Here is a 23553-nt window from a genome sequence, read left to right as displayed (position 1 = left end):
CTCTCTGCTGTTTTGCTAGCTACTCTCTACTGGGTCTTTTTACTGTGCTGTGAATATTTTGCTCGCAAATGACCAGTCGCTTTCATCAAGAATTAACACTCCCCCACTTCTTCCCTCACTCCCTCCCTCCTGTCGTCCACTGTCTCTTTTACCACCAATTCCTTTTTTCTGTCTCTCTAACTCCCTCCTGCTTCTCTCTCTCCCTCTCCGCTCTCTCTTCCTAACCCCTCTCTCTCCCTCTCTGCTCTCTCTTCCTAACCCCTCTCTCTCTCCCTCTCCACTCTCTCTTCCTAACCCCCCTCTCTCTCTCTCTCTCTCTCCCTCTCTGCTCTCTCTTCCTAACCCCTCTCTCTCCCTCTCTCTCTCTCTCTGCTCTCTCTTCCTAACCCCTCTCTCTCCCTCTCCACTCTCTCTTCCTAACCCCTCTCTCTCTCTCTCTCTCTCTCTCTCTCTCTCTCTCTCTCTCTCTCTCTCTCTCTCTCTCCCTCTCCGCTCTCTCTTCCTAACCCCTCTCTCTCTCTCTCTCTCTCTCCGCTCTCTCTTCCTAACCCCGCTCTCTCTCCTCTCTCTCTCTCTCTCTCTCTCTCTCTCTCTCTCCCCATTCTATTTCTGTCTGACGATATTGTTCAGTCATTAAAGCAGCAGGTAGGGGTTGATGAGCAGCATACGGCTGGTTTATTATAGAAGGTAGAAAACAAACCAGTGATTTCAATCGGATTTGTCTGTCTGAAGAACACGTCTCAGTCTCTCCAAGCGTCTTTCTTAATGTGTGTGCAAGACAAGAGTCTTGAGTCACTCAGTGGAAACAATTTATCCAGCGGAAGACAATAATCAAGCAAATATCCAACATCCCCCAGAACTCCCTGCTTGGATAAAACAACGAACCCTGTCACACAGACACACACACTAGCGTTTGTGTCTCCATAGGTGTTCTAGTGGAATAGGACATGGAGGCCTCTATTTAAACAAACCTATCTCAGTAGGTAATTCTAATCGCAGGCGGTAGTGTCACGTTCTGACCTTAGTTCTTTTGTTATGTCTTTGTTTTAGTATGGTCAGGGCGTGAGTTGGGTGGGTTGTCTATGTTAGTTTTTATATGATTTGCTATTTCTGTGTTTGGCCCTGGTATGGTTCTCAATCAGAGGCAGCTGTCAATCGTTGTCCCTGATTGAGAACCATATTTAGGGATCCTGTTTTCTATTGTGTTTTGTGGGTGATTATTTTCTGTCTCTGTGTATGTCACCAGACAGAATTGTTTAGTTTCGTATCATTCTCGTTGTTATTTTTGTTTTACTGTTCTGAGTTGAATAAAAATCATCATGAACATGTACCACGCTTCGCTTTGGTCCGATCCGTGCTACTCCTCGTCAGAGGAAGAGGACGAGCGTAACAGGTAGCACTATACAGTGGGGAGAACAAGTATTTGATCACTGCCGATTGTGCAGGTTTTCCTACTTACAAAGTATGTAGAGGTCTGTAATTTTATCATAGGTACACTTCAGCTGTGAGAGACGGAATCTAAAACAAAAATCCAGAAAATCACATTATGATTTTTAAGTCATTCATTTGCATTTCATTGCATGACATAAGTATTTGAACATCAGAAAAGCAGAACTTTAATATTTGGTATAGAAGCCTTTGTTTGCAATTACAGAGATCATACGTTTCCTGTAGTTCTTGACCGGGTTTGCACACACTACAGCAGGGATTTTGGCCCACTCCTTCATACAGACCTTCTCCAGATCCTTCAGGTTTTGAGGCTATCGCTGGGCAATACGGACTTTCAGCTCCCTCCAAAGATTATCTATTGGGTTCAGGTCTGGAGACTGGCTAGGCCACTCCAGGACCTTGAGATGCTTCTTACGGAGCCACTCCTTAGTTGCCCTGGCTGTGTGTTTCGGGTCGTTGTCATGCTGGAAGACCCAGCCACGACCCATCTTCAATGCTCTTACTGAGGGAAGGAGGTTGTTGGCCAAGATCTCGTGATACATGGCCCCATCCATCCTCCCCTCAATACGGTACAGTCGTCCTGTCCCCTTTGTAGAAAAGCATCCCCAAAGAATGATGTTTCCACCTCCATGCTTCACGGTTGGGATGGTGTTCTTGGGGTTGTACTCATCCTTCTTCTTCCTCCAAACACGGCAAGTGGAGTTTAGACCAAAAAGCTCTATTTTTGTCTCATCAGACCACATGACCTTCTCTCATTCCTCTTCTGGATCATCCAGATGGTCATTGGCAAACTTCAGACGGGCCTGGTCATGCGCTGGCTTGAGCAGGGGGACCTTGCGTGCACTGCAGGATTTGAATCCATGACGGCGTAGTGTCTTACTAATGGTTTTCTTTGAGACTGTGGTCCCAGCTCTCTTCAGGTCATTGACCAGGTCCTGCCGTGTAGTTCTGGGCTGATCCCTCACCTTCCACATGATCATTGATGCCCCATGAGGTGAGATCTTGCATGGAGCCCCAGACCGAGGGTGATTGATCGTCATCTTGAACTTCTTCCATTTTCTAATAATTGCGCCAACAGTTGTTGCCTTCTCACCAAGCTGCTTGCCTATTGTCCTGTAGCCCATCCCAGCCTTGTGCAGGTCTACAATTTTATCCCCGATGTCCTTACACAGCTCTCTGGTCTTGGCCATTTTGGAGAGGTTGGAGTCTGTTCAAACAGGTACAGTTAATATAGGTAATGAGTGGAGAACAGGAGGGCTTCTTAAAGAAAAACGAACAGGTCCGTGAGAGCCGGAATTCTAACTGGTTGGTAGGTGATCAAATACTTATGTCATGCAATAAAATTGAAATTAATTACTTAAAAATCATACAATGTGATTTTCTGGATTTTTGTTTCAGATTTATGTCTCTCACAGTTGAAGTGTACCTATGATAACAATTACAGACCTCTACATGCTTTGTAAGTGGGAAAACCTGCAAAATCGGCAGTGTATCAAATACTTCTTCTCCCCACTATAGGTTCAGGAGTGTGTCAGAAATATTTGAGAAAGTGCTCCATGGCGAAATATGTGTTGTGAATTTATGGTATTTTATGTATTGCCTTGGAATCAACTCCAATTCCAATGTTAGTGCGTTATAGTTAGTTAAATTGCTTACAAAATAAAATAACAACATGTAGACCTATCTATGCTAAATATGTTAACTTGAACCCATTTGCAGTCCACATTGTTCTAAGTAATTGCATGGCCTCAATAGCATTCACACTGATATAGAGGCCTACTGTAAATTGCATTATGGCTAAGCATGGACATGCCAAACATTGTCAATAAGCGAGATTAAATTCATTATTGATAAGGCATAAAAAAAGAATAAATAATTCTCAATCAAATTCTAATCAACACAACTTGTTTTAAATAGGCTATGCAACACTTACAGGCATCATCATTTCTCCCCGTGGGCATATAATATTATATATATTATATTATATTTTTTATGCATATCCAAAATGTTCACAGTAGCTGGACAAAGATCCAATATAAAAAGAAATGGTGAATGTCCACTCACCGTTATACTGGTCCCAAATAGGCCTGTGTTTTATGAACATAATCACAACCATTTTACAGATCAGATCACATTCACACACCTCCAGAAGTTGCATTGCAAGTGTGCCACGGACGTTGTCACCATAAAACCAGGAAGGTGAATCCTAATAGGTTTGGTTGTAATAACATGAAACGAAAAACATGCAGTTAAAAAAAAAAATGTAAAATGTAATGTTAAAAAAGACACACATTACTGTTGAACCAGCCTTTGTTATAATAGGCCTAATAACATACTGACCAGACCGGAAACGTGGCGTGCGCGAGCATTGCAAAATCATTTTAGAAATCCATGTTATTCAATTATTGCACCCACACTGCTTGTGTGCGCCAACAAGAGTCTGCGTTTCGAAGGGCTGAAATAGAAGTCATTTCTATTTCTGACGCAGATCACGCTGCAAGTCCTGCCTCTCCCATCTCCTCATTGGTTTATAGAAATAGGCGCTCACGTGCCATCTCCTCATTGGTTATAGCCACGTGGGTGATTGAAAGACGAACTTTGTTGCCGGTTGTGGTGGTAACACAATGAAAGTTTAGATGGATCACCATATAAGTTCAAAGATGAAAAAACCTGGAAGGAGGAGAGATGACTAGAAACGATTCGGTTGGCCGTTTTATGTGTGGATTAATTGTCGGAGTAGAAGACCTTGTGCATTTCAGGTAAAATAACAACTCAATGTTTATATCCCAGGACAAATTAGCTAGCAAGTGCAAGCTAGCTGGCTAAATTGCCATACATGTTTAATGCTGTTCCCCAAATGAATGTCATTGGTTCAGAGTTTGTTTGATATTTTGACCTGCGTGTCGTGATCGTGTTTGGTGTGGGGGGGCAAAATGAATTTGTGCACGTGCTCTATCAGCCGGTTTGGGTTCCGTGTTACAGATAACTTCTATATACGAGGTTCACCGATATTCACCAAGGTACTTATCGCTCATTTCATAATGGGCACGGACACGTGCCTACATCATGGAGGGTTTTTTACGCACGTCCAAAACGGGAACTGCATGGCTAAAATATTGTGGGCCTACCTCTCCTTTCAAACTTAAGCGGTCTTCAGAGCCAAACGCATTATCGACAGTCTTGATTACTTTGAGATGGCATTGGGCAGAAAAAAAGGATGTGCTTGGATTTGAATCAAATAAAACATTTTTTTATTTTTTATGTAGGTTTCTAAATACGAAGTATACAGGCACCAAAAGCACATTGGGCTGCTCTTGTTTCATGTGCATATGGGCAGTGTGCTTCACAGCCGAATAGTCTGCGTTTCTGCAGTCAAAATTCATGCCATAACCAACTGTTCCACTAAAACCAGCTTTTGGTTGGTCTAATATATTCGATCAGCGCTGCCTGAAATTAGTACTTTGGAACATGTTTTTAAGGACACGCCTCAAATATTTCCACCACACCTATCTGAGCGCAAGCGAGCTGATATGAGACAGGTAAATTACTGAACCTGGCGTTAGGGCTGGAAAATATTATGGCTGGAAAATGCCAGTGCACCAGTTTTTACATGACAAAATTACAAACTAACATGCGTTTGACACTAGCGCCGCCTTAACCCCAGCCGAAAATTTAGCCAGGAGTATTCTCTCTCAAACAGTAGAATACTGACTCACCTCCCCTCTTTTCTCCTTCCATCTCCTCTCATAACCCCTATATAACCCCTATATAACCCCTATATAACCCCTATTCTCTTCTCTCCTAACCCCTCTTCTCTTACATTTTAGTCACTGGGCGAAAACAGTCCATTACAGGGGATATCTTTACATGACATGTTTTTTATATTCTAAAGAATACAGACCATTTCCAAAGCATATTTTGAGTTTTGTGGATATGCACCATATCCTGAAAAAATCTCAAACCAGATATGTCCTTTAAACATATATGATATTGGGATTACTCCGAATATCACACATGGACATTTCCTATGGCTGGATATGGACTCATTCAATATTCTGTGTCATGACTGTACTGTGAGGATCCGAATGGGTCAGATCAATTTGCTGGTGGATGGGATTATTTAAGATACTATTTTAAGTGGTAGGATTTCAGATGTTTTCGGAAGATGGGCAGGGACTCTGTTGTCCTAGCTTCAGGGGGAAGCTGGTTCCACCATTGGGGTGCCAGAACAGAGAAGAACGTGGACTGGCGTGAGCAGAATCTGTGGTGGGAGGGCCAAGAGACCAGAGGTGGTAGATGAAGTGCTCGGATTGGGGTGTAGGGTTTGAGCATAGCCCCATCCCTATCTTCAGGCTATGATCCTCTTCCTAACCCTCCTCTCCTAACCCCATTTATTTCCTCTCCTAACCCCATTTCTCTCCTAACCCCTCCCCTTTTCTTTCCCACTACATCCCTAATGACTTGAGTATCTCACAGCAGGCTGCCTCAGGGCTGGATTAATGCAGGGGTTAGGAGAGTTTAGGGGAGCTTTAGGAGGCCCAGGCCTGTGGGGGGCCTGTCATTCCAAATAGTGTCCACCTGCCAAAAGGTGTCTCCCCATGCCTCACAATGGGATTCAATGAGTTCTAGCTTCTGTTGCTAGGGCTGTTGCTAGAACTTGCAAAAATCTGACCGGTCTACGTAATGAACCAAAGCATCCGTTGCTCTGCTGGTTGCTTGGCTCCATTTTACCTAGCGGTCATGGAGGACAGAGGACGCGGGCAGTTCTAGTTCCATTTCACCTCATCAGCACTCGCTCTGTCTGCACAAAATTATTAGCTCAGAATTGCTCCCCAAGGACAGTGTTTTTGACTGCGACTAACTGTTACCTGCTACCGACTGCTTTGGAGGACCGAGAAAACTGGAAAGAGAACACTCTTTCTTTACCATATAAATGTCTTTATATAAGAAAATATTGTTAAATAGGAAGAAATAATTTAAGCTGTTTTCAGATTGACATTGCTAGCTAATGTACTTATTTAGCTCAGCCTGCCTAGTCAGCTAGCTAGCCAGACAGTGTTATTTAGCTCAGCCTGCCTAGTCAGCTTGCTAGCCAGACAGTGTTATTTAGCTCAGCCTGCCTAGTCAGCTAGCTAGCCAGACAGTGTTATTTAGCTCAGCCTGCCTAGTCAGCTAGCTAGCCAGACAGTGTTATTTAGCTCATGTTAGCTAGCTAACTAACTGTTATTGTAGCTTTCTGTTTGTATGTGACTTGCACCTCAATGATTTTCTTTTATCTTTCCAAACCAGGCGAAGTACTATGAAGATACCACTGATCTCGACAACAGAAATTCACATTTCAGGGTAGCGTTAAGCAGTTAACTTCTATTAGATAACCGGAAGGATTTAGCTATGTACAACCATTTTTCAACAAACATTTTCCATCTCGCTAGTTGGTCATCTACATGTTGCTCGCTATACATGCAGTTAGTTATATGTCTGTCATATTGTGGTATCGAGCTATAAGTTAAACCTGATCAATCAAATGGATAGGTGGAAGCAATTATGATAATTCCAACTGCCCTTAACTAGGTCTCTTAGCTAGACTACACAAACAGAGAGGGGGGTGAGATAGGATGAGAGAGAGAGTGGGAGACGGAGAGAGAAACAGAGAGAGAAAGACAGCAGTGCAAATGTACTTAGACTTGAATATTTCAACAACTCTTCTCTACCAATTTGTTAGGCAATCACTTGTACCTACGGGGGAAGGATGGCCAGCCACACAGGAGGTTGATTTTCACTAAGGACTAGAAGGAGGCTGTGCTGACCGAAATGCATGCTGGCCATTTTGGAGTGAAGCGCATGATTGGCAAAATAAACCTACGCTTCTTCTGTTGTGGGATTGTCAAGGATGTGGACAGCTGGGCAAGTGAAATAACAATCACATTCTATTATAGCTGAATGTATTATGATTTCAATGACTGTCATAATCAAAGAACACACAATGTTTAAATGTGTCACTTTGTGCTTAAAAAGGTCAGTACCCTGTCTAGCCTACCAGAAGCTTGAGAGGGTGAAGACTGTGGCGCTGGAGTTGAAGCCCATCAGTTGTTTCACCATGGCACATGATCGGTAAGTTTTGCCCTGATAAGTTGTTTTGTAATGGTTGCTTTATTTGACCACGGGAGATGTCAATACTATAGAATGGGTGTGTGTCAGTATCCTTACAAATATGAACATCTGTATACTGTATGACACAGATACGGGTAAGAATGATGTAATCTTCTATCTAATACTTTAAATATTAGGGCGTGGACCTCATCGGATCCAGGAATGGAAACAGCTGGTGTCTGACCACGACCGATCACTTTACCAAGTGGGTGGAAGCAATACACATTAAGCTCAGTAAAGGAAGAGAATGTGCTTAACTCTAAATTCCCTTCTGTAACCCATTAAGGGTGCTTGGAACCAAAAAAGTTCTCGTTTTGTGTGATACCTATCAAGGATGAGACTGGCGAGGCCACCTCCAAGGCGACGATGGACATCTTCAACACCCACGGTTTTAGGCTGAGTTCATCTTGAGTGACCGAGGTCGTGAACTCTGGAACAAGGCACAAGATGTTATAGGTTATATTCTGTCACCAACGGTTTGTTTTGTTTCTCTTTTTAAATTTGTTTTTCTATGGTACATAGTCAGACATACACTACATGACCAAAAGTATGTGGACACCTGCTTGTCGAACATCTCAGTCCAAAATCATATGCATTCATATGGAGTTTGTCCACCCTTTGCTGCTATAACAGCCTCCACTCTTCTGGGAAGACTTTCCACTAGATGTTGGAACATTGCTGCGGGGACTTAATTCCATTCAGCCACCTGAGACGTAGTGAGGTCGGGCACTGATGTTGGCCGATTAGGCCTGGCTCGCAGTCGGCATTCCATTTCAAATCAAAGGTGTTCGATGGGGTTGAAGTCAGGGCTCTGTGCAGGCCAGTCAAGTTCTTCCACACTGATCTCGACAAACCATTTCTGTATGGACCTCGCTTTGTGCTCGGTGGCATTGTCATGCTGAAACAGGAAAGGGCCTTGCCCAAACTGTTGCCACAAGTTTGGAAGCACAGAATCATCTAGTATGTCATTGCATGCTGTAGCGTTAAGAAGCCGGTTGGATGTACTGCCAAATTCTCTAAAACGACATTGTGGTAGAAAAATGTACATTCAATTCTTTGGCAACACCTCTGGTGGACATTCCTGCAGTCAGCATGCCAATTGCACGCTCCCTCAAAACTTCAGACATCTGCACATTTTAGAATGGCCTTTTATTGTCCCCAGCACAAGGTGCATCAGTGTAATGACCATTTCAGGGATTTTCTTTATTTTTACTATTTCCTACATTGTAGAATAATAGTGAAGACATCAAAACTATGAAATAACACATGGAATCATGTAGTAACCAAAAACATGTTCTTCAAATTAGCCAACCTTTGCCTTGATGACAGCTTGAAACACTCTTGGCATTCCCTCAACCAGCTTCATGAGGTAGTCACCTGGAATTCCTTTCAATTAACAGGTGTGCCTTGTTAAAATATAATTTGTAGAATTTCTTTCCTTAATGCGTTTGAGCCAATTTGTGTTGTGACAAGGTAGGGGTGGTTATACAAAAGAAGCCCTATTTGGTAAAAAAATAAATATATATCCATATTATGACAAGAACAGCTCAAATAAGAAAAGAGAAATGACAGTTCATCATTACTTTAAGACATGAAGGTCAGTAAATGCGGAACATTTCAAGAACTTTGAAAGTTTTTTCAAGTGCAGTCGCAAAAACCATCAAGCGCGATGATGACTGGCTCTCATGAGGTACGCCACAGGAAAGGAAGACCCAGAATTACCTCTGCTGCAGAGGTTAAGTTCACACCTCAACATCAACTGTTTAGAGGAGACTGTGTGAAACAGGCGTTCATGGTCGAATTGCTGTAAAGAAACCACAACGAAAGGACACCAACAAGAAGAAGAGACTTGGGCCAAGAAACACGAGCAAAGGACATTACACCGGTGGAAATCTGTTTTTTTTTTGTTCCAACCGCCATGTCTTTGTGAGACGCAGAGTAGGTGAATGGATCTCCACATGTGTATTTCCCACCGTGAAGCATGGTGGAGGAGGTGTGATGGTGTGGGGGTGCTTTGCTGGTGACACTGTCAGTGATTTATTTAGAATTCAAGACACACTTAACCAGCATGGCTACCACAGCATTCTGAGCGATACGCCATCCCATCTGGTTTGCTTTTAAACAGGACAATGACCCAACATACCTCCAGGCTGTGTAAGGGCTATTTGACCAAGAAGGAGAGTGATGAAGTGCTGCATCAGATGACCTGGCCTCCACAATCACACGACCTCATCCCAATTGAGATGGTTTGGGATGAGTCGGACCGCAGAGTGAAGTAAAAACAGCCATCAAGTGCTCAGCATACAGTGGGGCAAAAAAGTATTTAGTCAGCCGCCAATTGTGCAAGTTCTCCACCTTAAAAAGATGAGAGAGGCCTGTAATTTTCATCATAGGTACACTTCAACTATGACAGACACAATTATTTTTTAAAAGCACAGCACAACAAGGTGAGTCCAAAAATGTATTGTATGCTTCTGCATAGTTTGTTGTATAGTAAGTTGTTAATAGCCCATGTGCCACACCCTAATAATTTGGTCCCCTTCCCCCTCTAAGTTATACCCTACTGTTCTTTCTTGGTTGTGCACATGTAGCCTATAGTCTGTTTTAGAGAAATGTCATCATCAACTATTGTTTGCTTATATCCCCCCTTTATTTATTCTGACTTGGTGTACAGGGAGAATACTGTAAGAACGGCCCATGTTCTGAATTCTGTCGCTGTACATTTCAAATGTGCTGAAGAAATAGTTATATGGACTACATCCGTCTTAGGTTGCTCATTAATGTCTTCATTGAAATTACTCATTGACTCTTATCCGCTCATCGTTCACTTATGCCATAGTTTGTACATCTCAATTGTCAGTAGAAACCACATTTGTTTAATTAAACAAGTCAGCCAAATCAGCTATGTTTTTTTAAAGGCAGTAAATGAGGCTGAATGAACTGTTTCGCTGCCAGACGAGGCTCCGCTGATAACCAGGTGTAGCAGTGGTAAGGATTCACTCCATGGTGCTGAAAAGAAACCTCTGCTGTTGCGACAGCTTTATGTAGGCCCTAACAGTTTGTGAGCACCATTTGTCACCATTATAGTACAATTCATGTATTGTTATTGTGTTGTGTAGTTGCTTTGCTGACATGCATTAAAAAAATATTGTCAGTTTCCCCCACCAGGATTTACATGCTAAAATCACCACCTGTAATGATCATGCTGTTTAATCAGCTTCTTAAGCCACACCTGTCAGGTGGATGGATTATATTGTCAAAGGAGAAATGCTCACTAACAGAGATGTAAACAAATTTGTGCACAACATTTGTGAGAAATAAGCTTTTTGTGTGTATGGATAATTTCTGGTATCTTTTATTTCAGCTCATGAAACATTGGAGCAACACTTTACATGTTGTGTTTATATTTTTGTTCAGTGTATACAAGGGTTTTGGAACCTCTTACCCTTTCAATTTGACTATTAAAGTCATGGGTACACTAGATATGGCTACCAGTCCTGACTTGAATGGGAACCTCCATCTATGGATTATATTTCAATGGTTGGTTGTGGCTCTTTGTCTTTTGCAAATTTCAATATACAATCGCAGGAAAAACAGACAGTTTGGAGAGAAAATGCCTACTGTTGAACAGAGATGACTAATCTGTCTGTAAAGCCAATAGAAAAAAATATTTCTCAACAACTCACAATTTTTAGCGAACAGCGGCACTGTTTTTCAAAGAAGCTCATCTTGGGATAGGCTTTTGCAAAGACGCATGCATCGACCATCACCTTGAGTAGTAGCCTGTGGCTTCAACAACATCATTAGGTGAGTCAGTCTACTCTAGCCTACAATATACAGTATATATGGCAAATATATATACAGTGGGGCAAAAAAGTTTAGTCAGCCACCAATTGTGCAAGTTCTCCCACTTAAAAAGATGAGAGAGGCCTGTAATTTTCATCATAGGTACACTTCAACTATGACAGAAACAATGAGAAAAAAAATCCAGAAAATCACATTGTAGGATTTTTTATGAATTTATTTGCAAATTATGGTGGAAAATAAGTATTTGGTCACCTACAAACAAGCAAGATTTCTGGCTCTCACATAACTGTAATTTCTTCTTTAAGAGGCTCCTCTGTCCTCCACTCTTTACCTGTATTAATGGCACCTGTTTGAACTTGTTATCAGTATAAAAGACACCTGTCCACAACCTCAAACAGTCACACTCCAAACTCCACTATGGCCAAGACCAAAGAGCTGTCAAAGGACACCAGAAACAAAATTGTAGACCTGCACCAGGCTGGGAAGACTGAATCTGCAATAGGTAAGCAGCTTGGTTTGAAGAAATCAACTGTGGGAGCAATTATTAGGAAATGGAAGACATACAAGACAACTGATAATCTCCCTCGATCTGGGGCTCCACGCAAGATCTCACCCCGTGGGATCAAAATGATCACAAGAACGGTGAGCAAAAATCCCAGAACCACACGGGGGGACCTAATGAATGACCTGCAGAGAGCTGGGACCAAAGTAACAAAGCCTACCATCAGTAACACACTACGCCGCCAGGGACTCAAATCCTGCAGTGCCAGACGTGTCCCCCTGCTCAAGCCAGTACATGTCCAGGCCCGTCTGAAGTTTGCTAGAGAGCATTTGGATGATCCAGAAGAAGATTGGGAGAATGTCATATGGTCAGATGAAACCAAAATATAACTTTTTGGTAAAAACTCAACTCGCGTGTTTGGAGGACAAAGAATGCTGAGTTGCATCCAAAGAACACCATACCTACTGTGAAGCATGGGGGTGGAAACATCATGCTTTGGGGCTGTCTTTCTGCAAAGGGGCGAGGGCGACTGATCTGTGTAAGGGAAAGAATGAATGGGGCCATGTACTGTGAGATTTTAAGTGAAAACCTCCTTCCATGAGCAAGGGCATTGAAGATGAAACGTGGCTGGGTCTTTCAGCATGACAATGATCCCAAACACACCGCCCGGGCGATGAAGGGGTGGCTTCGTAAGAAGCATTTCAAGGTCCTAGGGTGGCCTAGCCAGTCTCCAGATCTCAGCCCCATAGAAAATCTTTGGAGGGAGTTGAAAGTCTGTGTTGCCCAGCAACAGCCCCAAAAAAATCACTGCTCTAGAGGAGATCTGCATGGAGGAATGGGCCAAAATACCAGCAACAGTGTGTGAAAAGACTTAGAGAACACGTTTGACCTCTGTCATTGCCAACAAAGGGTATATAACAAAGTATTGAGATAAACTTTTGTTATTGACCAAATAATTATTTTCCACCATAATTTGCAAATAAATTCATTAAAAATCCTACAATGTGATTTTCTGGATTTTTTCCCCCCTCATTTTGTCTGTCATAGTTGAAGTGTACCTACTCATCTATATGACAAAATGAGATGCAAGCGCTTTGCCTTTCAAGAGAAAGATCTTGTTCTCCTCTCACTGTTTTCTACAAGGACGAGTCTCAAGAGAATCTCATATATATGGTGTATTACACACACACACACACACACACACACACACACACACACACACACACACACACACACACACACACACACACACACACACACACACACACACACACACACACACACACACACACACACACACACACACACACACACACACACACACACACACACACACACACACAGCTGTGTTTTCAGAAAATGTCAGGACTTTTTGGAGTGTACCTTCTTTCTTTTTACAAAAAAAAAATCATATTTGACCTAACCCCTAACCATAAACCTTAATCTAACCCCAAAAAACTCTAACGCTAAACCTAAACCTAAAAACCCTAACCTTAACCCCAAAATCCTAAACCTGACTCTTAAGTTTAAAATAGCATTTTAACAAATTCAGGACCTAAAAAAAGTTCAAAAAGGTTATTGATTACAGACCTTTTCAGGACATTAAGGTGAAATGTTAGGACATTGGGCTCCTGATAATGTAGGAAAACAAGTGCAAATACACACACACACACACACACACAGAGAGACACGCAGACACACACTACAGTCTGATGACAACCATCAGGAGTCCTACATGGTCTATTATTCATATCAACTCATAAAGTTACAGCTAGAACCCAGACTAGAATCTAATATCACTTGGCTTAGGTTGATAATTAACTGAGAACATCACGGTGAGTTCTGAACAACAGTAAAGGAACAGCATGACATTAGATCTGACTCATACAGAGGCTTTGGCTTAGACTGAAATGCAGTCCCAAATGACACGCCATTCCACATACAGTATAGTGCTTTCCACTTGAGCCTTATTCCCCATAGAGTGCACTGCTTTTTTACTATATACGATATCGACCAGGCAGGTCCTACAGATCCTAGTTTCGGCGCACCTGGACTACTGCCCAGTTGTGTGGTCACGTGCAGCAAAAAAAGGACATAGGAAAGATGCAGTTGGTCCAGAACAGAGCAGCACTTAGATGTACACGGAGGGCAAATGTCAACGACATGCATGTCAATCTCTCCTGGCTCACAGTTGAGGAGAGATTGATTGCGTCACTATTGGTCTTCGTGCGAGTTATTGATGTGTTGAAGGTACTGAACTGTCTGTTCAAGCAGTTGGCACACAGTTCAGACACTCATCGGTACCACACAAGACATGCAGACAGAGGTCTCTTCACAGACCCCAGGTCCAGAACAGAGGCTGGGAAACACACAGTATTAAATAGAGCCAAGACTACATGGAGGTCTCTTCCACCACAGGTAAATCAAGCTAGCAATAGAACAAGATGAAAAAAAACTGATAAAAGAACACCTTATGGCACAACAGGGACTGTGAAGACACAACCATTTTTATATATTTTCTACTGTATTTTGTACTGCAATATGTATTGTATTATCTATATTATGTATTTTATTTGTTCTGTTTTGTTTCATGTTTCGACCCCAGGAAGAGTAGCCGCTGCCTTGGTAGTGGCTAATTGGGGATCCTAATAAAATACTAAATATGGGGCAATAGACCATGAGTACTTCCTGGTACTTATTGGTACTCTCTACTTCCAGTATGATGTAAACCTTCTAATGCTTCTTTATGTTAATCCAGTATAGTCTCTAGTGACCCTCCCGGTATGTACTTCCAAAAAATGTCTAAATAATCATTTACAAGCGACCGAAAAAATGCCTATTTGACAACTCCAATGTAAATCACTCGTTACTGCCATACACAGATTGGAAGACTCCAATAGCCGGAGAGGCATTTTTTCAGTTTATTGTACATATTTATATGGAAGTATATATTGTCAGTAAAGGAAGTAAATACTGTAGTTGCTCAGCAAAACCCAATATAGGGTGAGTAACGAACGTATTTTGACATTATAACACTTGCAGAGCTGTCTCGTGGGAGTTTGAATCAGAGCTTCCTGAGTGTTAGAGAAGTGACACGTCATACTCATCGTCGACATCTCTAATGCACAGATATTGGACCCGGCTGGAACTAAAGCCTGTAGCTCTCCAGGACCAGGGGTTTAGACAGCAACAGCTGCAGTCCCATCTGACTTCTGCTCACTACAATAATCCACAAGCCATTGTCCCTCAGTGGCACTTCATGAGAAAGCTTAAAACAGAAAGTGTGGTAGCAGAGAGAACAGCCTAGGACTGGGTGACTGGAGTATTTGGCCATTTTTTGGGCCTTCCTCTGACACAGATAGGTCCTGGATGGCAGGAAGCTTGGCCCCAGTGATATACTGGGCTTTACGCACTACCCTCTGTAGTGCCTTACGGTCAAATGTCGAGCAGTTGCCATTCCAGGCGGTGATGCAACCGGTCAGGACGCTCTTGATGTTGCAGCTGTAGAACTTTTTGAGGATCTAGGGACCCATGCCAAATGGGTCCAGCGAGGGGGAAAAGGCATTGCCGTGCCCTCTTCACAACTTTCTTGGTGTGTTTGGACCATGATAGTTTGAGGACACCAAGGAACTTGGAACTCTCGTCCCGCTCCACTACAGTCCCGTCGATGTGAATGTGGCTTTTCCTGTAGTTCACGATCTTCTCCTTTGTCTTGCTCACGTTGTGGGAGAGGTTGTTTTTCTGGTACCACACAATGTGTGTGTGTGTGTCTGTGTGTAGCCAGGTCACACCAGAACCAAGTCCCCAGGATGTCGAGAGGTGCCTTCAATACAGGCCACTAGGGGCAACAGTGAGCGCTATTACTATCAAGTAGGCTTGCAGCTTGCAAGGGTGTTGTGGATGGGAGTAATCCAGCTCTGAGGATGGTGGGTTTAATCCCAGTGCTAGGCACCAGTTTTTATTTGTTTTGTTTTAACCCTATCCTAAACCTTAACCCTTACCTTAACTAGTCAGAATTAATGCCTAACCTTAACCATTACCTTAACTAGTCAGAATTAATGCCTAAACTTAACTGTCAAGCTGTTTCTGTTTTAACCCTATCCCAAACATTAACCATTAACTTAAAGGGGCATTTTTAAATTCATATTCATCATCTCCAGCACCAACCCAACATCAACATATGTGAAAATTGCACGTTTCTATGTTTTGGTGGCTCTGTTCATCCTCAGCCAGCAGAATCAACAGTCTCTCGAGGAGCAAGCACTGGAGGAGCAGCACCAACAAAACCGCAGACTGGTAGTGGAGGTAGCCCAGTTGAAGGTTGGGAGAGCTCAGGAGTCTGACCCGAATCCGTTCCTGGATCAGAGGAAGGTGGAGTCGTGGAGTCGTATTTGTGCACCGTCAAGAGGACGGCACAGAGGGAAGGATGGCCCAAGCCCAAGTGGGCCAGCCTGTTGGCACCCTACCTCTCTGGGAAGGCCCAGAAGGCCTACTTTGATTTGAATGTTGACCAGGCCGCGAATTGTGAGGGACTCAAACGGGAGATCCTGAGCCGTTATGGGTTCAATCTCGCACGCCGTGCACAACTGGTTCACGACTGGGCCTTTGACCCGACCCTTTCCCCCCGTGCTCAGATGAGCGACCTGGTGCGCCTGACCACGGGCTGGCTACTGATGGAAGTACCATCCCTCCCGATGCATGACAAGGTCGTCCTGGATAAATACTTTCGGGCCCTGCCATACGAGATGAAGAAGACTGTGAACATGCAGAACCCCCAGAGCCCGGAGGAATTGCTGACCGCGGTGGAAATTCACCAGAACACCCAGGACCTGCTGAGAGGGGCCCGAGCGGAGAGAGGCGACGCAGCGAGGGGGAAGAACAACACAAAGAGCCGCGAGCAGCTGAAGGGGGCCCGGACGGAACCAGCTGAGGCTGTGAAGCGGGAGGGTGACCCAAACTGACGACGTCGGCGGCTGCTGGACCCAGATCAAAGACGCTGCTATGAGTGCGGTGAGCCGGGCCACCTCACGTGGAGCTGTCCTGGCTGGGAGGAGGCCATGCCCTGGTGTCAATGGCATTGACACCAGCACTCTGCTGGACTCCGGCAGCATGGTGACCCTGGCCCACCCGCAGAGGCTCACACGAGAGGGGAAGGAGGAACTGGGGGACGAGGAGCTGACAGTGTCCTGTGTACACGAGGACATGAAGAGGTACCCAACGGTGCCAGTGAGGATAACCACCCCAAGGGGGGGTGCCAGATGCGTGTGTGAGCTGTTCCTAACCTACCCATGTCCATTCTCCTCGGTCAAGACTGCCCTCTCTTCCAGGCGCTGTGGAGGAGGGACCTGGGGTGGCACGCAAGGGAGGTAGGAAGAAAAGGAAAAAGGACGTTGGCCTGTGCAACTCAACCCACTGGGCTCGCGTCGGACCAGGAGGCTAGCTCCGACATGCGAGCCACCGTGTGAGGAAGACCTCAGGCTCCCCTTTATGGAGATGGAGGACCTAGATGGACCTCCCTCACGGGTCAGTTCGGGACTGCCCAGTTATAAGACCCCAATCTCCAGAACGCTAGGGGCCAGGTGATTGCGGTGGATGGGGTTGGGGTTGGCGCTACCCCCACTTCGCCATCAAGCATAATTTATTGTATCAGGTAGTAAAGCGTAATGGGGAGACAAAAGACTTGTTACTCATACCCAGCCAGTATGTTAAGACTGTGTTGCAGCTTGCCCACACCCACCTGCTTGGGACACACCTGGGGATGGAGACAACCAGGGAGCGCTTTGGGAACCGGTTCCACTGGCCCGGAGTCAAGCGCGCCGTGGAGGACTACTGCTGTAGTTGCCCGGAGTGCCAGATCACAGCTCTGAGGGTGCATTATAGAAACCCTTTGGTTCCCTTGCCCATTATAGGAGTGCCATTCAAGCAGGTGGCAATGGATCTAGTGGGTCCGTTGGTGAAAACCGCGAGAGAACACCAATATATCCTTTTAATCGTAGATTACGCCACCCGGTATCCTGAGTCAATCCCGCTACGCACGGTGGCAGCCAAAGGTATCACACGGGAGCTCTTCCATTTATTTAGCCGGGTGGGTATTCCGTGGGAAATTCTGATGGACCAGGGCACCACATTCATGTCTCGTGTGATGAAAGATGTCTGCAATCTGTTACGAATAAAACAGGTGAGGACCAGTGTGTACCATCCACAAACGGACGGGCTGGTGGAACGCTTCAATAAGACCCTAAAACAGATGCTGAAGAAGGTCATAGAGAGAGATGGGAGGAACTGGGACTGCTGCTGCCTCAACTGATGTTTTCAGTGCGTGAGGCACCCCAAGCATCCATGGGGTTCTCCCCCTTTGAGCTCCTGTATGGCCGTTGGCCCCCACGGGCTGCTGGACCTAGCCAAGGGGGTCTGGGAAGAGCAGCCTACCCCTCTTTCGCAGCGTAGTAGAACATGTGGAGGAGATGAGGGAGAGGATAATGGCGATTTGCCAGTGGTGAGAGAGCACATGGCCCAACCACGAGAGTTCCAACCAGGTGAGAAGGTCTTAGTGCTGATCCCTACAGCGGAGAGTAAATTCCTGGCTATGTGGCATGTGCCCCACGACATCGTTGAGCGGGTAGGTGATGACAACTATAAGGTCCTCCAAACGGGGCAGAGAAAACCCCTCCAGCTTTACCATGTGAACTTACTGAAGAAATGGCACGCACGTGAGGCGCTGTGTGTAACCTGGACCCGGCCACAGGAGGGCCCGCCCTCGGTCGAAGTTGCAATGGGGGAAGACCTCAGCCCGACCCAACGACAAGAGCTCAGAGAGTTGGTCCAGCGGAATATGGACGTGTTCTCTGAGGTGCCAGTGTGCACGGATCTCGTGGAACATCATATCCACACTAGTCCGGGAGAAAAAGTGCGTGAATGCTAGAAATGGGGGTACTGGAGGAGTCACACAGTGAGTGGTCTAGTCCCATAGTGCTGGTTCCGAAACCGGATGGAACCGTCCGCTTCTGTAATGACTTATGGGGCCTGAATGAGGTCAGTAAGTTCAATGCCTACCCCATGCTCCGGGTGAACGAACTGATCGACCACTTGGGGATGACGAGATACATCAGCACCGTGGACCTGACGAAGGGGTACGGCAAGGTGCCACTGGAATGCCTTCTCCACCCCGGGGGGGGCTATACCACTACTGGGTTCTGCCTTTCGGGCTCCACGGGGCACCAGCAACATTTCAGCGACTCATGGACCGTGTCCTGCGGCCACACAGTGAGTACGCAGCTGCTTATCTGGATGACATAATTGTGCACAGTGACAGTTGGGAGTCACATCTTTGTAGGTTGCAGGCCGTGGTTGATGCACTAAGGGATGCAGGCCTGACCGCGAACCCCCACAAGTGCAAGCTGGGCTACGCCGAGGTGGAGTACCTGGAATATCAGATCGGTAGGGAAAATGTGAAAAAAAATGTGTTGCCATTAGGGGATGCCCGGTCCCCTGAAACAAGAGGCAGGTGAAGTCATTCCTGGGGTTAGTAGGGTACTACAGGTAGATTTGTACCCAAATTTGCCGCAATAGCTTCTCCACTCACAGACTTAACGAAGGCAGGACTACACTAGACGGTCCAATGGACAGAGGACACAGAGGCGGAGTTCCAGGCCCTGAAGGATGCACTATGTTCGCATCCGTTACTCGTCACTTTCCGAAAATACCTCCTGGTCCAGTCAGACGTGTCTGACACAGGGGTAGGGGCCGTTTTGTCCAAAGAGGAGGAAGGTGAGGAGCACCCAATAATGTATGTCAGCAGGAATCTCCTCCCGAGGGAGAAGAAACACTGGATTGTCAAGAAGCACTGCCTTGCCGTGAAGAGAGCACTGGACAACCTCCAAGTATTACCTCCTCGGGAGGAAGTTCACCCTGATCACTGACCATGTCCCTTGTGTGGATGGCAAGAGGTAAGGACACGAATGGCCGTGTCACCCACCAGCGATTCTCTTTTTCTGTAATCCACAGGTCGGGGGACCAGCACGGCAATGCGGATGCCCTCTCCAGGAGGGACGCAAACCTAGCCCTGAGCATGCCTCCCTCCCAGTCAGGGCTTGGGAGGGGGGGGGTATCCCAGGAGGTCTACCCTGGGGGAGGGTAATAGAGGGGAGGTACGTGAGGTGACGTTGGCTCACTCTGCTGGGAATACGGGAGCTGGGCACCCCGACACGGACAGCTCCAGGTGGAGGTATTTAGCGGAAAGTGCCAACCAGCCGTGGAGACCAAATAAAAGGAGCACTGTGGCACACCGTGAGAGAGAACGGGGAGAGACCGACACAAAGCAAAAGTAGAGGAGAAGGACCGCGCCAAACCTAAGTGATTTTCTTTGTTTTTTTTCTGTCCTAGTAAAGTTGTTTTGCGGACTAAAACCTCCCTGTCTCTGTATCAATCTCTGCATGCTCAACCCAACACCCCATGGTTTACCACAACACATACCAACAAACAGGTGTGAATATTCTACAGTGGTCCCTGCAGTATACCCTCAAGCCGGTGCCGAATAATTTTGCACGCCCAATTTTTCAGTTTTTGATTTGTTAAAAAAAGTTTGAAATATCCAATAAATGTCGTTCCACTTCATGATTGTGTCTCACTTGTTGTTGATTCTTCACAAAAAAATACAGTTTTGTATCTTTATGTTTGAAGCCTGAAATGTGGCAAAAGGTCGCAAAGTTCAAGGGGGCCGAATACTTTCGCACGGCACTGTAAATGAGCTAATAGCAATTACTGTTTATAATTCAACACAATTACAGGTAACCTTAACATTGATCAAAATAATTGAGTAAATAATCCGACGATGGCTAGTTTGTGCTAGTTTATCAACCAAAAGATAGTACGAGGAGACAAGATGAGTTTGGTCTGTTTGCAGTGTGCATGTTGAAGGGGGTGTGTCGTCTACGATCATTCACGTCCCTTCATTCACTTCCGGGAAGTTTACTTGAGAGATGATTGACACATTCCTTCACCTCATAATAATATCTCTGGAAAGAGCGACATTTACGTGACACCCAGAATGCATTGTATAATGTCAACAAACATGGCTCGACACACAGCTGGCAAATAGCTTAACATTAGCTCATTATAATCAGTACAACCTTCAAAAAAGTGTTTTACACACATCACGTGTCCATTACAATCTATGCAATAATCAGAATGCATTACTTGTCACCAGAACTTGAAAACGTGAATAAAACTGTAAATACATTTTGCTACACACATACTCGGCCTTCGGAAAGTATTCAGACCCCTTGACTTATTCCACATTTTGTTAAGATTACAGCCTTACTCTAAAATGTTATACATTTTTTTTTCTCTCATCAAGCTACGCACAATAGCCCATAATTGCAAAGCAAAAACTGTTTTATAGAAGTGTTTGCTAATTTAAACATATGTTTTTACTGAAAAATCACATTTTCCATAAGTATTCAGACCCTTTACTCAGCACTTTGTTGAAGCACCTTTGACAGTGACAGCCTCGAGTCTTCTTGGGTATGACGCTACAAGCTTGGCATGCCTGTCTCTGCAGATCCTCTACAATTCTGTCAGGTTAGATGGGGCGTGTTGCTGCACAGCTATTTTCAGGTCTCTCCAGAGATATTTGATCGGGTTCAAGTCCAGGCTCTGGCTGGTTCACTCAAGGACATTCAGAGACTTGTCCAGAAGCCACTCCCGCGTTGTCTTGGCTGTGTGCTTAGGGTCGTTGTCCTGTTGGAAGGTGAACCTTCGCCCTAGTCTGAGGTTCCGAGCGCTCTGGAGCAGGTTTTCATCAAGGATCTCTCTGTACTTGGCTTCGTTCATTTTTGCCTCGATCTTGACTAGTCTCCCAGTCCCTGCCTCTGAAAAACATCCTGACAGCATGATACTGCCACCACCATGTTTCACCGTAGGGATGGTGCCAGGTTTTCTCCAGATGTGACGCTTGGCATTTAGGCCAAAGACTTCAATCTCACCTCCCTGACCAAGGCCTTTCTCCCCCAATTGCTCAGTTTGGCCGGGTGGCCGGCTCTAGGAAGATTCTTGGTGGTTCCAAACTTCTTCCATTTAAGAATGATGGAGGGCACTATGTTCTTGGGGACCTTCAATGCTCCAGAAATGTTTTGGTACCCTTCCCCAGATTTGTACCCTGACACAATCCTGTCTCGAACCTCTACGGACAACTCCTTCGACCTCATGGCTTGGTTTTTGCTGTGACATGCATGGTCAAATGTGGGACCTTTTTATAGACCGTTCTGTGCCTTTCCAAATAATGTCCAATCAATTGAATTTACCATAGGTGGACTCCAATCAAGTTGTAGAAACATCTCAACAATGATCGATGGAAACAGGATACACCTGAGCTCAAATTCAAGTTTCATAGCAAAGGGTCTGAATACTTATGTAAATAAGGTATTTCTGTTTTGTTTTTTTACTTTTAACACATTTGCAAAAAACCTCTCACTTTGTCATTATGGGGTATTGTGTGTAGATTGATGAGGAAAACAATGTATTAATCAATTTTAGAATAAGGCTGAAACGTGGAGGGGTCTGAATACTTTCCAAATTCACTTTATTGTGGTCTGACTCTATGACTAATGGCATAGCTGCCACACACACACATACACACACTCACACACACACAGTGATTCCCACTGCAGTAATGCCCTCCATATTCAGTGTCCTATTCTGCAGTGTTAGCTGCTGTGTTATTGTGTAAGACTTCATGGTGTATGTTTTTGGCCTGCTCTGGGAAATGTGCTGTTTGCTTTACACTGTACTGTACAGGATATACAACACTACCATGTATTTGACTGAAAATGGTCTGTCTTCAACACTGTACATGTTATAACACACACATGCACACACAGACAAAGAGTTAACCGATGTCTGGTATTGATCCTTTCTCAGGAGTAGCCTGGGTAAACAGCACGCCTGGAACTCTCTCTCTCTCTCTTGCTCTCTATACTTCATTAGCGTTTCAGTAAATCAGATCACTGTACTTGAGTGAGAACCATTCACGCTTTATCAGTGTCAGTGTGGTTCCCTCGTGCTGAAACAGCTGTCTACCCGAAACCAAGTGATTGACAACATCTTTTAAAAAAACACAAGATTTCAAGAAGACAACAACTACACTCATAAATAAACGGTAGCATCGGAGAATACAGGCGCATCAGAGCTGGACAACACACATCTCGGTGAAGAATGAAACCAAATGTCTGAATGAGATTGAGAGGACATTTACCTTGTGTCTATCTCCGAATGCTCAGCCAAGTCACCTGCTGCAGGCTACGCGGACAGAACAGATGCGTTCTCTCTCTTGTGTGTGATATATCGGTGCTTCTCTGCTGCCGCCTCTGGGCTGTGCTGTGTGGAGGGACTCACTGCGCGTAAACGCGGCTTTATAACGAGAGGAGCATGGGGAGAAACAGGGGAGGGGAGAGACAAGTAGGGGGCAGTCGGCAGCGAGTCTTATGATAAGAGAGAGAGAGAGAGAGAGAGAGAGAGAGAGAGAGAGAGAGAGAGAGAGAGAGAGAGAGAGAGAGAGAGAGGAGGGGGGAGAGAGAGGGGGTTAATAAGGTAACTTCTTGGGAAGAACGTGCATTTCTTCGAAGACATTTCAACAGATTATTAAATCA

The 23553-nt window shown here is 44.9% G+C and overlaps 1 protein-coding gene across 3 annotated transcripts in view; it reads right to left on the bottom strand.

Moving 5' to 3' along the window:
* The window catches only part of npy8ar (neuropeptide Y receptor Y8a), a 31476-nt gene extending 8167 nt beyond the window's left edge, over window positions 1–23309 (bottom strand). For 2 of the 3 annotated variants that reach the window (XM_046317709.1, XM_046317711.1), the window contains exon 1: window positions 23160–23309. The gene's annotated coding sequence lies outside the window, so the exon portion shown is untranslated. Of the gene's footprint in view, window positions 1–7924; window positions 8030–23159 lie in introns of all 3 variants that reach the window. The other variant, XM_046317710.1, reaches the window with a different exon arrangement.
* Window positions 23310–23553: the final 244 nt, after the last annotated feature.

This window comes from Oncorhynchus gorbuscha, linkage group LG20 (genome assembly GCF_021184085.1).
Source record: "Oncorhynchus gorbuscha isolate QuinsamMale2020 ecotype Even-year linkage group LG20, OgorEven_v1.0, whole genome shotgun sequence".
In the NCBI taxonomy this organism is placed as follows: Eukaryota; Metazoa; Chordata; class Actinopteri; order Salmoniformes; family Salmonidae; genus Oncorhynchus; species Oncorhynchus gorbuscha.
Note: the sequence above shows the minus strand (reverse complement) of the source record. Positions and strands in the feature narration are given on the sequence as shown.